Source organism: Mustela putorius, unplaced genomic scaffold (assembly GCF_011764305.1).
Source record: "Mustela putorius furo isolate JIRA1106 unplaced genomic scaffold, ASM1176430v1.1 tig00003909_pilon_pilon_pilon, whole genome shotgun sequence".
NCBI classification, from domain to species: Eukaryota; Metazoa; Chordata; class Mammalia; order Carnivora; family Mustelidae; genus Mustela; species Mustela putorius.
This window is the reverse complement of record NW_025422057.1, coordinates 4,420,934-4,435,129: the sequence shown is the minus strand read 5'-3', so window position 1 is coordinate 4,435,129 and position 14,196 is coordinate 4,420,934. Positions and strand designations below refer to the sequence as shown.

Below are 14,196 nucleotides of genomic sequence, written 5' to 3'. Positions count from 1 at the left end.
TTCATTTAAAGCAGTGACCAGGGGGCCAAGATGAGGCTGTTCTGATGTGCTTGACCCACCGCCTGCCTGGGAGCAGACCCCAGGCAGCACGGCTCTGACTACCGTGCTTGTCCTGTCTGCCCTCCTGTCGTCCCGATGACACTGGAGGGCACTGATTTGCATTTCTTTGGGAAACAAATTTTAAAAACCAGCCATGCTCTGGGAAAACAAACTTTCACCAAAAATGTTTTCTAATGCATTAAAGAATACAAGCCCTGTTGATTCCAAAGCATGCTGTAAGATTTGTGTTTTAAAACTCTACCTTGTTATATCCATCCTGATTACGGCGCAAAAAAAAAGGGGGGGGGGCTGGGGAGAGAAGAAAGTGGCATAATAAGGTCAGTAAGCAGTTTTTAAGTGTAAAATAATCTTGAATATCTGGAAACTTAAAAGGACATTTTACCCCATCCGTGTGTAGCAGCTTATGAATGGACATAAGGCACCTGGCGTTCTGCCAGTGTTTTAAAATTAGAGCTAAAGAAATGCGACCTAACTTAATTAGTATAAATGTTGCTGTGTAACTTCTACTGATGAGTGTAATTTGCAATGCAGGCTCTCCATGTAATTTTGCACAATGGGGCCCACAGAATGTAGGACTAGTATTTAATCAAGAGAAATGATTAATACGGAAGAGGGAAAGTTTGCAGCTTTGAAGCCTGCAGGGGCTCCGTGCGCCGGCCGGGACCCCCCGCATCTTCAGCAGCGGTTCCAAGGCCCCACGCAGCCCACCCCAGAGTGTCCGCCCCCCCCCCCGAGGAACTGCGAGACTGCCCCACGTCACTGGGTGCTTCTGCTGTTTCCTCGCCTGGAAAGGGAGGACACGGATGGTCCCACTCTCTTATTCTTGCAGTCGGGGATTAAAGGGGTGAATGATGGAAAGTACTAAGTACTTAGCACTGAGTACACAGCACTCAACGGATGCTTCTTACTCCCACTTCTGCAGGTGTTCTTGTCCATGAGCATCTTAGAAGCCGAAGTGGAGATGGTGCCTTTTAACCCAAACCATAGGATGCGGGGGTCCTCGGGTGATCTGTCCTTACTGAGTTAAGATTCATGCAACAGAATATTGGCCATCTTAGAGAGAACGATTCAGGATTAGTACACCCATAACACTGTGTAACTACCAACTCTACCTAGTTCCAACACGTTGCTGTGTAACTGCCAACTCTACCTAGTTCCAAGACGTCGGCCTCGCCCCGGAAGGAACCACCTGTGCCTTTTGTAGTTGCTCCTCCTCCCCCAATTCCCTGGCAACCACGAATCTGCGTTCGGTCTCTATTGATTTACCTCTTGTGGCTATTTTATATTAATGAAACCATATGATCTGTGACCTTTCTGTCTGACTTCTCTCCCTTAACAATATATTTTGAGGATTATCCATGCCCTGGCACGTGTCCATACTTTCTTCCTTTTCATGGCTGAATAATATCCCATCGTATGACAGACCACACGCTTGGTTTATCCATTCATCCACTGATGAACGTTGTTTTCTGCCTTTTGTCTATCGTGGATAGTGCTGCTAGGAATTTTTGGCTACAAGTTTTGTTTGAGCACCTGTTGTGAGTTCTTTCAGGGATACACCCAGGGCTGGGGTTAATGGGTGCCACTGAGATTCTGTTTACCTTTCTAAGGGGTTGTCAAAGTTGACCCCGGTGGTTGCGCCATTCTGCATTCCTGTCAGCCACGAATGAGGGTTCAAGTTCGTTCGTATCCTCACCAACCCTTGTTTCTTCTTTCTTTCTTCCTTTTTTAAAAATTATAGTCACCCTAGTGGGTGTGAAGTGGTGGGTGTGATTGCGGGTTTGCTGTGCATTTCCGTACTGATCAGTGTGCACTGAGTGTCCTTTCTTGGGCTTGCTGGCCATTCTTTGGTTTTCTCTGGACACGCATCCACTTGAGGTCTCCGTTCGTTGTTTTGACTTAGTTATTGTCTTGCTGCTGTTGAGCTGTGGGTGTCTTTATGCATCCTGGAAGCCAGATCTCTACCTCATATATATCATTTGCAAATATTTTTCCTGTTCTATAGGTTGTCTTTCCCCTTTCTTGATACACAAAGTCCTTGATGGTTTTCTTTGGAAACTAAGCGAACCTGTGAAAAACTTTGAATCACAAAGGAAGAAAGTCTTTCCCTCCTTTAGTCTCCTCCTGCCTTCCTCAGACTCAAAGAGAGGCTCGCTTTGGGTTCAGTGTGTCTTGAACATCTCTGAAACCTGCTAATCCACCGCTTTAACAAAAGGACAGCAGCCTTTGACTCAAGAGCCTCTGTTTCACCGCCCACCTTCCTCCCCATCCCTGAACTGATTAATTAAGGTCCTCTCTGGATATGGCAAGTAACAATGCTTTTCCCACTTACACTAATGAAAAGAGTTCTTTTTAAAATACACATATTTGTTGTTGTTGTTGTTGTTGTTGTTGTTTGGAAAAAAATGAGTAAGGGACGCTTGGCTGGCTCAGTCAGAGGAACATGCAACTCTTGATCTTGGGGTTGTGAGTTCGAGCCCCTCATAGGCTTTATTACTTAAGAAAATAAAACTTAAAACAAAAAAAAGAAAAAAGGAAAAGGAAGGAAGAGAGAAATGAGTGAATGCTGTGACTGTGGCAAGCTTGTGAAGGTGGTCAGAGAACTCGGCCGCGGCTGCAGGCCCCAGGGGAGGCCCGAGCAGGCGGCAGGTGAGGGCGCGTAAGGTCCAGCGGTCTGGAGATGGGGCCCAGAGTGGACGGACGGTGCAGGGCAGGCCCGCCGCTTCCGACTCGTCCTTGCCGTGTTCCGGGACTCGTACCAGGCTCTGTGCTTCTGTGTTCCCCCCTGACGCCTGACTGCTGTCGGGTAGAGGAAGAGGTCTTGTCCTTCAGAGCACAGGGAGGTGTGAGGTTTGCCTGAGAGAAGAACATGGTGGGACGTGGGGACTGATGGATATGGGGCAAGAGGAAGGAGGAGAGTCCGGAAGGATCTGGAAGGATCCAGAAGGATCCTACAGCCAGTGAAGGGAGAGACACGGGCAGACAGGAAACCGGATGCATTTTTAGAAACTGTTCTTAGTTTTGTGGGGCTGTTGTAAGACATTAACGCAAACTTCAAGGCTTAAAACAACAGAAATATGTTCCTTCATAGTTCTAGAGGCTGCAGGTGTGACACTGGGTGTCAGCAGGGCCGCGTCGCCTTCGAAGGTTCCGTGAAGGCCTCCTTCCGAGCTTCTTCCAGCTTTGACAGCTCCTGGCCAGCCCTGGGTTCCTCAGCTCGTGGCCGAATTGCCCCATCTCTGCCTTGTCTTCACATGGCCTTCTCTTGGGGGCATGTCTGTGTGCTCTCCTTTCTTCCAAGGCCACTAGGCATGCATTTTAGGACCTATCCTAACCCGTCATGACCTCATTTTTATTGAACTAATTACATCTGCAGAGACCTTATTTCCAAATAGGTCATATTTTGAGGTTCCAGGTAGACATGAATTTGGGGATCAGGAGGACGCCATTGAACCCATATGACACCCATTGCTGGCTGGTGGTTTCTCCTCTTCCGCTGAAGGTCTTGGGGGTGGTGATGACACCACTGGGTTTCCTGAGACCAAGCCTGGTGCATCCACCTTCTCCCTGGAGTCCTGGCCTCAGCTGGGGCCCACACCACCAACATCCCTGGGTGCAGTTTCACAGACCTAGGGGAAAGTGGATTTTCACCCGCAAGGTTAAATCAGAACACAACAATCAACCCCGAGGTGCTTCTTAGACACTTCGATAACTTCGACATGAAAATCACCGCTTAATCTACGTCTCTTTCCTCCTGTCTGAGTCAGATGGAAATTAAGAGGTTTACAGTCTTTCAAGCTTGTTAAATTATGTTTACATAGTTTCCAGATGCAGATAAGAGAGGAGCAGGGTTTGTGCCGTGCTGGTCCCGGGTCGCATCTTCATTGAAAACTCCCCGGCGGGGCTCGGGGGGCTCCTTGACGCAGGGCTGCGATTCCCCTGCTTCTGACTGCCTGACTTTTCCGGCTCTGGGCTGCACCAAAGGGGAGGTCAAGAAACACTTGGGCGGATAAAAGAATGAAGAAAGCCTACTCCAGGACACTCGAAAGGGGCCTTTCTGAACCCCAGAGATGGTGTCAGGTGCCAAGAAAGAATCTTCCACCAAAGAAAAGCATTTCCGGGGGGGCTCTGCCCCTCGTCCCTCACTGTTGTCCTTGGATTTCAAATAAAAAGGACGTTCCTTGCTGGAACGGGTCTGATACGGCTGATGTCCAGTCTGACTGTTCTTAAAGAGGTCAACCTTTATTTGACCTGAACTTTTCTAAACACAATCGAATAAACTCCATTTCGCATGGCCTGTTTCCTATTTTCCTATTTCCTATTTCCCTTTTACCTGACTTTCTAGCAGATTCTGACATACATTTTCTTGAGGTCTCTTTCCTTGCCTTTTTTTTTTCTCCTGGTAACAGAACAAGGACTTCTCAAAGGACATAAAATTCTGTGATTCTATATTGATAAATATTTGAGAAGATGCAGCTGGTGTTTATAGAGACATTGGTCGGGAAGAAACAAAGCTCAGCTTGGGCTTTTTTTTTTTTTTTTTTTTTTTTGTAAACCTTTTGGCCATTTCATTCACTCGCTGAACAAATATTTATTAACTACCCGTTTTAGGAGGCAAGGGCGTTTCCCAGGTATTGCAGAATTAAAATGAAGTTCTGAGTGGAGATATTTGGAATCTCAGACCCGTAAAACGCTAACATCGGTTAGTGCCAAAACAATTCATACATTTTGGGGGGTGAGGCAGAAGTGAAAGTAAATATTTTCAGCGAGTTTCCGGAATTTACAGAATGTGTTCTATTTGTCCTGGGAGGAAATGTTTCTCAGTTTAGACAGAGGCCCATGCTCCCCCTGCTTGTCCTGCTAAAATCTTACAGCCTTTCAGAATAATTCCCGGGTCTGATGAGCTCACTGTGACGGTGGAGACCTGGTTTTCTGAAATCTGGTTGTGTTCAGACTGCCTGAGTTTGAGTTCTGGCTTTGTCAGTTGACAGCTGGAAAGCCTAGGGCAGGTTTCTTAACTTCACTGATCCTCAGAGTCCTTCACGGAAAGGTATGAGGAGAGCCTTATATGTTTCTGAGAGCTGCTGTGAGGGTCAGGGGCGCGCGTGTGTAACGTGCTTGGAGCAGCGTCCACACCAGAGCACGCACCCTGGGAATGTCACTGTGGTGGCCAGGACCGTCACTCGTCCTCATCTGTCTCGCTCCTAGAAACGGTCGTCTATGGAATAAGGGTGCATGTTCTGTCCCGGGTACCCAGTTCCTCTGTAGGTGAACTTGCAGAGTCCCAGTGCTGGCTTGCTATCTTCCTGCCGTTCCCAGAGGTGGGCTAGCCCTAGGGGGTGGGAGCAGTCTCCCCCGCTTCCCCGGGAAGAAGGCATCCTTCCCCCTCTTGGGAAATGAGGCGAGCTCTGTGTCAGGGCTGCCTGCGGAGTTCCCTGGCCTGTGCACCTGCCAGGGGAGGAAGCAGGGCTCCCTCTGCCCGAAATAGCCTCCATTCAGGAGGGAGAAATCCTAGAGATTCTTAGCAACTTTCAGGGACCAGGAATAAGGCCTTAAAACCCAGTCCTGTTGTCTCTCCATCCAGCCGATGGGCATCCTTTCTCCCTGTAGGCTGCGGGGCTCTAGAATGGAGGCAGCAGCCGACCTGGGCGAGTGGGAGCTGAGCACACTCCCATGCTCCCGGCGTGGCAAGGCCCAGCTGTCTGGTGGGCCTCAGCTCTTGCAGGCTGAGCTCACATCTTCTCTGGCTTTCTGTCCTGACCACGGCCGCTGGCCAGGGGTGCGAGAAGGAGATGGAGCAGGGGAGACTCCGGAGCAGAGGCTGGAAGGTTCTGGCCCTTTCCCAACTGAGTTAGGTATGATGCTTCCAAAGGCAAAAGGCAGCCAGGCCACATTCTCATCCTGCCACGTTTCTCTCCTCCTTCTGTGGCCGTGTGGCCAGCCAGCACCCCAGTCACCAGGTCTTGCACGAGCGCCAGGCCCAGTGCTTACAGAGAGACAGGAGGGGAGGGCTTGGTCTGGCTGGCACTGGGACGCTTCATGTGTCCTCTGCAGGTCTTACCAGGATAAGCCTCTCCATCCAGGATGGCTTAGGAAGCCACTGTCAGCACCTCCTCTGGGGTGTCTTCCTGTCCAGGCCATCAGATCAGCCCTTCTCCTCGTGTCCAGGAGGCACAGTATCCCAGCAGGGTCTCGGGAGTCCAGCAGGAGACACGTCCCCGGCCACGGCCCCATTAGTGCAGCCGGAAGTATGACCCTGAGACTTCTCGCTGCTCCGGAACTGCCTGGTTCTGCTGAAGACTTATGTCTCTGGGACTGAAAACTGCCTTAGGTCTCCTTCCCGGACTCGGAACCCCAGAGTCTATTCTAAGAGAAAGAAGAGTGATTCTGTTGCTTCTGGTTTGGCTGCCTTTGAACTGAACATATTGTAAAGTGTTTATTCACATTCCAGAAAGGGTGTGAAGGGCTTTCTCCTTATCTTGCAGACTTTCCCCCGAGGCTCCATGAAGTCACGGTTGTGCTCATTTTATAGACTCAGAGAGGGAAAGCCCTGACCCAAGGTCACACGGCCCGTGGCCCCGAGCCCAGGTCCCCCTGAACGTGGGAAGGCTCCGTGCTGCCGGGAGAGCAGCAGTGACTTTTAAAAGACGCTACGAAGAATTCGGTAATTTGGGGTTTCAGACTTGGGATTCTCCAATTCATAATGCTTAAATAGATTGATTCTATCAAGGGGGATTTGTTCAGCACATTTTTGTCTGGTGAGGTTTCATACTGAGACACAAAATGTCTCTCTCCGTTGGGCATGGTGATCTCACATCCACGCACATACAGTGGAGCATCCAAGCCTGAACACCTTCGGAGAGAAAGGGGACACTGCTGGTAATTATGCCAGCTGCGGGCAGGAAGCCAGACTGTCCGGGACAAGCGGGCACATGGTCACTCCGTTCAAGGACCGTCCAGAGCAGTGGGGGCTTTCTGGCTTTCTGTGTATCCCTCCGTCCTTTATTCCGCAGGCTCTCGGGGCAGCTCCCGCCTGGTCCTGCAGGCTTCTCCCCGGAGGTCAGGGACTGCTCCCACCCCCAGGGCGGCCCTCTGCTGGCCAGAACCAGGCCCACCCCTCCCCGCCTCGATCATGCAGTGGGTCTGTATCCTCTGCACACGTGGTCTTACTCACTCATGACTTCCTGGGATCCTTGAACTGGAGATCCCTCTGCATTCTACTGCCGAAGTGACTTGCCTGAGCGCCTGCACACAGCAGATGGCAAAGCCAGGGGGTAGGGGGCTCCCAGAGCAGGGTCTGGCCACATGCTCTGGAGGCAAAGAGACCTGGTCTGGGGGACTGACACTTATTCCTATGACCAAGGAACAAGATAACTGCTTCCTTCCCTGGGGCACATGCCCTTAGGGAAGGGCCATGCCGTTCCCCCCAGTCTGGCTCCTGGGCTCCCCTCGTCACACACGGACTCCCTCCTGCATTCCTGCTTTTCTCTCTCCAGCCTTTTTGCCCCTGAGGCTCCCCAAATGTCCCTAGTGGATGACATCAGCGGGTTGTTACATAACTGCTAACTGGTCCATTAAGCGGAGGGCAGGCAAGAGACAAGCGTGTCCCGACGTCGTCTGTGTTCATGGCCACTTCTGTCCTGTGCAGCACTTTGTCTGTATATACTTCGAGTCCCGGTTGCCAGTGCAAATAATTTTGTGTGCACGGGAGGGTCGCTGCAGTGAGCGCCCCGTTGGCTCCCCGGACGTGACGTGCCATCTGATTCGTCAGCTTTCCTCTCGCTTGGGGCAAGTCGCTCCCAGTGTTGAGCTTCTTGACTGCGGTAGAGAGAACGGATCCACGGATTATAAAATAAGTTCCAGGCTGGGAAACGGCGTGAGAGCGCCCAGCCAGGAGAATTATAAGATGCAGGTTAATCAGCATCACAAATGGAAAGAGAAATTGCTGAAGAACAAATGTTTGCCCGGGCATCTGGGATGCCGTTACTTGGGGGCGTGCAGGGACCAGAAACCTGGTTCCAGGAGTGACGCCGGAAGGACGCTGGGCGCGTGAGAGCCTGACCTTGCAGGAGGTGGGGTCGGGAGCACCCGGCAGGGGCCCGCGGACCTTTCCCTGGCTTCCCGCCGGCGCCACCTGCTGGTCGTCTCTGCCATCGCACCCGTGTCCGCCGACGGCGCATGCGCGGAGCCTGGGTCTGTCTCGCTCCGCCTGCCCGCCCCGCCTTGCCTGCATCCCTGACGGATGCTTTCAAATTCGGGAGCAAGTTGAGCCCATAAGACAAAATGTGAATTGTGAAACTTTCATCACGTGAAACCCCCTTCTCGGAACTCCTGTCACTAGGCTTCCTCTTTCTCACGCCGTGCTTGTAACTAGGAGTCCATCTGCCTCGGGAGGCTGTGTGGCTCTTGGGGGCACAGCAGCCTGTCCCTGGGGGCGCCTCAGCGGGTGCCTGCGGGAAGAGAAGCTCAGCGGCTGTGGGTGCCGCCTACTTTCCGGGCCCTGAGCACAAGGATGTGGCTGCTGTTGCCCCTCCCACCAGCTCTGAGACCCCATATGTGTCCCCAGGAACCCTGACAGGGAGGCACAGGGCCCCCCAGGCCACAGAGGAGGAGAGTCTCAGAGAAGAGAGCAACTTGGCCCAGGTGACAGACAGAGGAGCCTGGGTATGAACCAAGGGTTCCCCCTACCTGTCTCCTGGGTTGGGGCTCTGCACTGGGCTGACTGCCTTATTGGGTCTCCCAGTGAGTTGCAAGGGCTGTTGTGGGCCAGGGAGATACCTTAAGGATGGCTCTGAGGTCACGGTCACTGAACAGCCCAGCTTCCCTGACCCATAAGCCCAGCTTCTCCTCGCCCTGTCTGTGAGAGCAGACCTAGCCACCCCAGGAGCCCAGACACTCAAAATATCCATGGATAGCTTCTCCAGGCTTTGCTGAAAACCAGTAAAGCTTTTCACGAGGGCAGGAGCAGCAAGAGAGCCTGACCTTCCTCCTGAAGCCATGCCACTGACCGTCTGGATTTCTGCTCAGTTCGGTGGTCACTGTGCACACTTAGTGCATGGGAGCGATATCATTTCCTGCCGCTGGAAGCTTCCCAAAGGCAAGAATGGGGTTTTAGTCCCCGAGGCATCTCCAGCACCTTGTGTGTCTGTGTAGGACACAAAGGGTGGAGGCAGCCTTCAAGTGGTTTGGGTGCAGCCAGACTCCACACCCCCAACTTGACCCCACTGATGTCCTTGTGCAGGGATAACTGTTCTCCCTGGTCAGAATCGAAATCCCTTGAAGGCAGCATCTCTGTCTAATCTTGTTGATTAAACAAGGCCTCCTTCCATGCTCTGTGTCCAAAAGATACTCAGTAAATATTTGTTGAATGAATAAACAAACAAATCTCTATTACTGGCTCCTGGTCGTACTAAAATCTGAGTTTCTTTAAAAATGCATGAGTGTCATAATGCTTCCCAGTGTGAGAGCAGAGCATTTTATGAAATAGGCATGAATTTTCTATTAAAGAGAAGAGTATCTATTTATTAATATTCCCCAAGGGTAGCTTTTTTGGCTTACTGCTGTGTTACTGTTATAATTTTCCGTAATTATATGCTGTTGATTGTAGTTTACTGACAGAGCATCAATAAAGAAAAATGTAACCCCTGGAACTAGATCACTTGAAGTGTTTAGCCTTACCAGATGGGAACTGATCAATGAGCCGGCTCAGACGTGGCAAAGAGAACATTCTCCCCCCAGAGCTGTAAGCAGAGGGAATGAGGAGTTGCTCTGCAGGTCTGGGTTTGTGGGGTCAAGATACACAGCAGGTAGGGGCTCCGTTGGGAAAGGGGTTGGAATGATCTAGTGCTATTTCTGAGTGCCCTGGCGGCTGGTGGTAGAAGGATTTGGATGGACGTCAACACTCTGGGAAGCGGCCTGTAGGGAAAGGCCGTCCCGTGAAGAGCCCCGCAGCCTTCCGAGGCGGTGTGTGCAGCGCGGTTGCCGAGAGCTGGGTTACGTTTGTCTCCTTGGCCGTCGTCCAGCAGGTGGGCCAAATCATTGAATGAACATTTCGTGGCTGGGGTGTTTAAGGAGATGCTGAAGCAGTTTCGTTGAGGTATAAAACATAGAGAGTTCGTTTCTTAGTTGCAATTTGTGGGCAGAATTTTCTCCCGCACATCTCCCAGAGATGTGGTTGTAAAGAATCCATGCTCATTGTTTGGCCCAGTTAACATTCCTCCAAAGATGGGGGCTGGTCTTCAAAGTGGGTTCTTCTTGAGGGATGGCGACACACCCTGCTGGGCTGGGCCAAGCTTCTGCCCTAATTAGATGTGGACACAGAGACTGGAGTGATGACGGTGGATTCACTTTTAATAAAAGAAGATTAAAAACCATGTACACGTGGCCTATTAAGGAAAAGTGAACCAAATTAAAGTCTTCCCACAACTATGGACAGTGGTGACCTGAGAAGGGAGATTTCACTTGGAATTAGGAAAACGTCTTGCTTTGAGACCAGACGACATTCAAGGGTCCCCCTGGCTTCCCTATACCCTTCCCCTAGCCCCCGTCAGCACCCTCCGTTGGAGTCCTGAGTGAGGGAGGCAGTGACGGGGAACCACTTGGAATCCGAGGACCGGGGCTGGGTGCCCCTGTGTGGGGTGGCAGCCACAGGCTGTGTGATGCAGGAGCGGGGGGCGGGGGTGACCCAGTGGGGACTGGGGCCGAGTGGGAACACGCGGCTCTGCACATCCAGGCTCGTACCGAGGGCCCTGCGGCCACACACAGGTGCAGACTGGACCTGGGAAACCAGTTCTCCAGCCTTTATGCGGATGTCCCCCTCTTTTTAAATATGTCAAACTAATTTAGAAAGTGTTTAAACGATAAGCGTGCACCCGATCCTTGAACTTGGCAGTTCCACTTACAGACATTAAGCCCCAAATAAATGAGAACTGTGCGTCCACAAAAAGACTTGTAATCAAGCTCCGAGCAGCTTGGTTCATAACAGCAAAACACGGGGAATGACCCAAACAGGTGTCCAGGGGAGACCGGGTAAGCCCACTGTGGCAGGCACACGTGGACGATTCTTCCCAGTAGAAAGGAACAGACACAGGCACGAGCGTGAACCTCCAACACCTGCTGAATCAAAGAAGCCAGACACAGAAGAGCACACGCCATACAGATCCATTGATACGACGTTCAAGAGCAGACAGAGCTAATCATCTCTGCCGATGGGGATCAGAACAGTGTCGGCCTCTCAGGGTCGGGGGAGAGTAGGCTGACATTACAGCCTGGGTTATGAGGGGCAGACATTTGTCAGAAGCCCCAACCATCGGCTTCAAGTGTGTGCGCGGACTGTATGGGATCAGACCTTTCAAAAAAGGAAAAGCTTCTGAAACACATCCCGGGCTGAACGCAGGCTGTCTGTGGGTCACCTTGGGTCTGCAGGCTCTGATGTGCCACCTCTGGGCTGCAGTGAACTTTCACACTTAGAGCCCCTGGGACCCTCTGTTTGCAGGCAGAGAACCACATTCCTCCGGAACGGGTGTCTGTGTGGTGTGGCTCAGAGCAGGTGTGCAGTCAGGCCTCCATCCCACCAAGTCGTGGCCCAGCCAGTGGTCCCTGCAGTGGCACTAGTTTGCATTCACGGCTGTGGCTCAGTCTTCCAGAGGAATGTGCTCCCCTGGTCCAGGGCCAGCTGGAAGCTTCCGCTGGGTAGACCTGTTGCTAGAAGGCGCCTGTGCCAGCTGGGGTCTCAGTGGGACTGGGACGTCCAGGCATTTCGTGAGGTCCTTCCTTTTCCTTCTTTACTCCAGAAGTGGTTAGGAGATGTGAGCAGAGCATGGCGTACACCTGAAGAATGGAAGGTAGACACATTTGTGTGTACGGGTTGAGCGCCTCCTGCTTGCCCACCAAACGCCTGAGCCGAGGGAGCTCAGATGCTGGGGGGACAGACAAGTGAGGAAGTGGCCTGGGTACCAAGCACCCAGATCACCTGGGGACACAGGCTCCTGGAGAGTGTGGCTGGGGCCCCAGAGACGAAGGCTGGAGGGGGCTTTGCCCGACAGGGCCCGCGGGAGGGGCGTTGCAAACACTGAGAGCTGGGCGCAGCGGAATACAGAGGGTGAGAAGCCTGGTATGCGTTTGCTGGGGGCGGGGGGCACCAAGCACGGGGAGGGTGGGGGTGGGGGCCGCCACCCCAGCTGGCCAACGAGGAGTCTGGGCTCGACCCTCCAGGCAGCAGAAGCTGCGGAAGAGGAAGATGGGGTGAAATTCAGCCTCGTTGGAAATCACTCTAAAAGCTGCAGGAGCTGTCCGGGGGGGCACTCTGGGGTCCGAGGCACAATGAGGTCTGCTCTTCGCTTCCCCTGAGACGTTTAAAGGTCCCCACAGCAGGCAGGGCCACGGAGTCCCACATGCAGATTCGGCACAAAACTTCGTGGGCTCCTCATGCCCGCCACGCGGCCGTTTGAGACCCCTGGCGTCTGCCTTCCACGCTCCCCCCGGCCAGGTTGAGAGGGTTCCAGAGATTCCTGAGAGCAAATGACAGGAGTGTATTCCAGAGGTAACCGGAGCTTGTGTGAGTGACGTCTGGGATCCATCCTGCCCCATCTGTGAACCCAGATCCGGTGCTGCGGGCCTCCCCAGCTGGAGGGCAGGCTCCGATCCCGCCCACCGGACGCTGCTCCCGGGGGCTCGGGGCTCTTCCGGGGGCTTCCAGGCATCAAATAGGAGGACACAGTGGTGTGCACAGCGGTTCCCAGCTCCAAGCCACACTGGAGTCACCGGGGTCTCCCAGCTCATGCCATTCTTACTCTTGGACTTTCCATTTCGAGGTCCAATCAGAGCAGGTCTCAGGGACCCAGCCAGCATCCGCTGGCTGCTGTTCCCAGAAGTGGAGTAGGACTGGAGGCCAAGTAGGGTGAGCTCCTTGAAGGCAGACGGGAGGAGAGGAGTCTCCCCACAGCCTCCTGTTCCTCTGTGATTGGGACCCTCAACACCCCGGGGTTAAGTCTCCAGCTGCCCCTGCTCAGTGCCCCCTGACCAGCCCTCCTGGCATGTGCTCCCCCCTGGAGATGACTAAAATCAGAAAACAAGACAGCTGGGAAGTGGAGGCCTCTTGGCCTTGGGGGAGTGCTACCCGCAGGCTGTCCCAACCTCCAGTCCCCCTGGATTCCCCACTTATGTCCCTTTCCCTCTGTCTCTGTCTCACACAGACGCACAGACACAACGCATTTTTAGTGAGTTTCTAGAGAACGATTCTGTGATGTGTGCGCTGCACTGGGAAGACACCACCTTAAAAACCAGGGTTCTCACAGGTGCCGAGATAAGGCATTTCAGCTCAGCCTCTAGGGATCTCCCCAGTCCCTGGGCTCCACCTCCCAGGCAGGACTGTGCAGTGGTTCAAACAGGGCCTTCGGAATCTGGGAGATCTGGCCAGATCTGGCCAGTAGCAGAGTCCCAGCTCTGCTACTTACTGGAGTTTAGACGGCCTCTACGCCCGTGCCGTTAAAGAGATGTTGTCCTGGGCTTCCTGGGCCTGAAGCTCTGGGGAGGGAGCGGTCAGGGCCAGACCTGGTCCAGGTTTCTCTTGTTTCTCCAAGATACCATAATGCCCAGGTATGGGATTTGCCTCCAGGAGGCAGATGTGACACCAAGAGTATTAACCTGGGCTTGGGTTTGCCATTCTGTGGCTCTGTGATTGTGTGTCCTGCTGAAGCCCAGGGCACTCGTTCATTCATTCATCTAGTAATTTGTCCCCCAGACATTCCTGAGTATCCACCATGTGCTCTGGGGTTGTCCCCAGGTGCCCCCTGGGGTCTCAGACCAAAACCAGATTGGTGAGTTGAAGTGGGGATTGGAAGGGGTGCCAGGCTGGGGTCCTGTCGGGGGTGCAGAGCACACAGTGTGCCTCCTGGGAGGACCCTAGGCCCTGTACCTGTGCCGGGAGGATGGAAGGTCGAGAGGGACAGTCCAAGTCTCCAACCCTTTGTGATGCGTCCTGGGGGAACCTTTGTTAAGCGTCCTCCCCGGGGGATCCGGATCCTTCCCTGGGGTTCCCCAAAGGCTTTGCTAAGAGCTGAGGGCGGTGCAGCTGTGTGGCTGAGAGACAGAGAGATTGTGCTCAAAGCAGGAGTAACTGCTGGCTGCTGGCGGACC

The 14,196-nt window shown here is 53.1% G+C and overlaps 1 protein-coding gene across 9 annotated transcripts in view; it reads left to right on the top strand.

Annotated features, from left to right (window-relative positions):
- PTPRE (protein tyrosine phosphatase receptor type E) overlaps positions 1 to 14,196 on the top strand; it is a 152,396-nt gene that overhangs the window by 73,802 nt on the left and 64,398 nt on the right. The gene's annotated exons all lie outside the window — the stretch shown is intronic.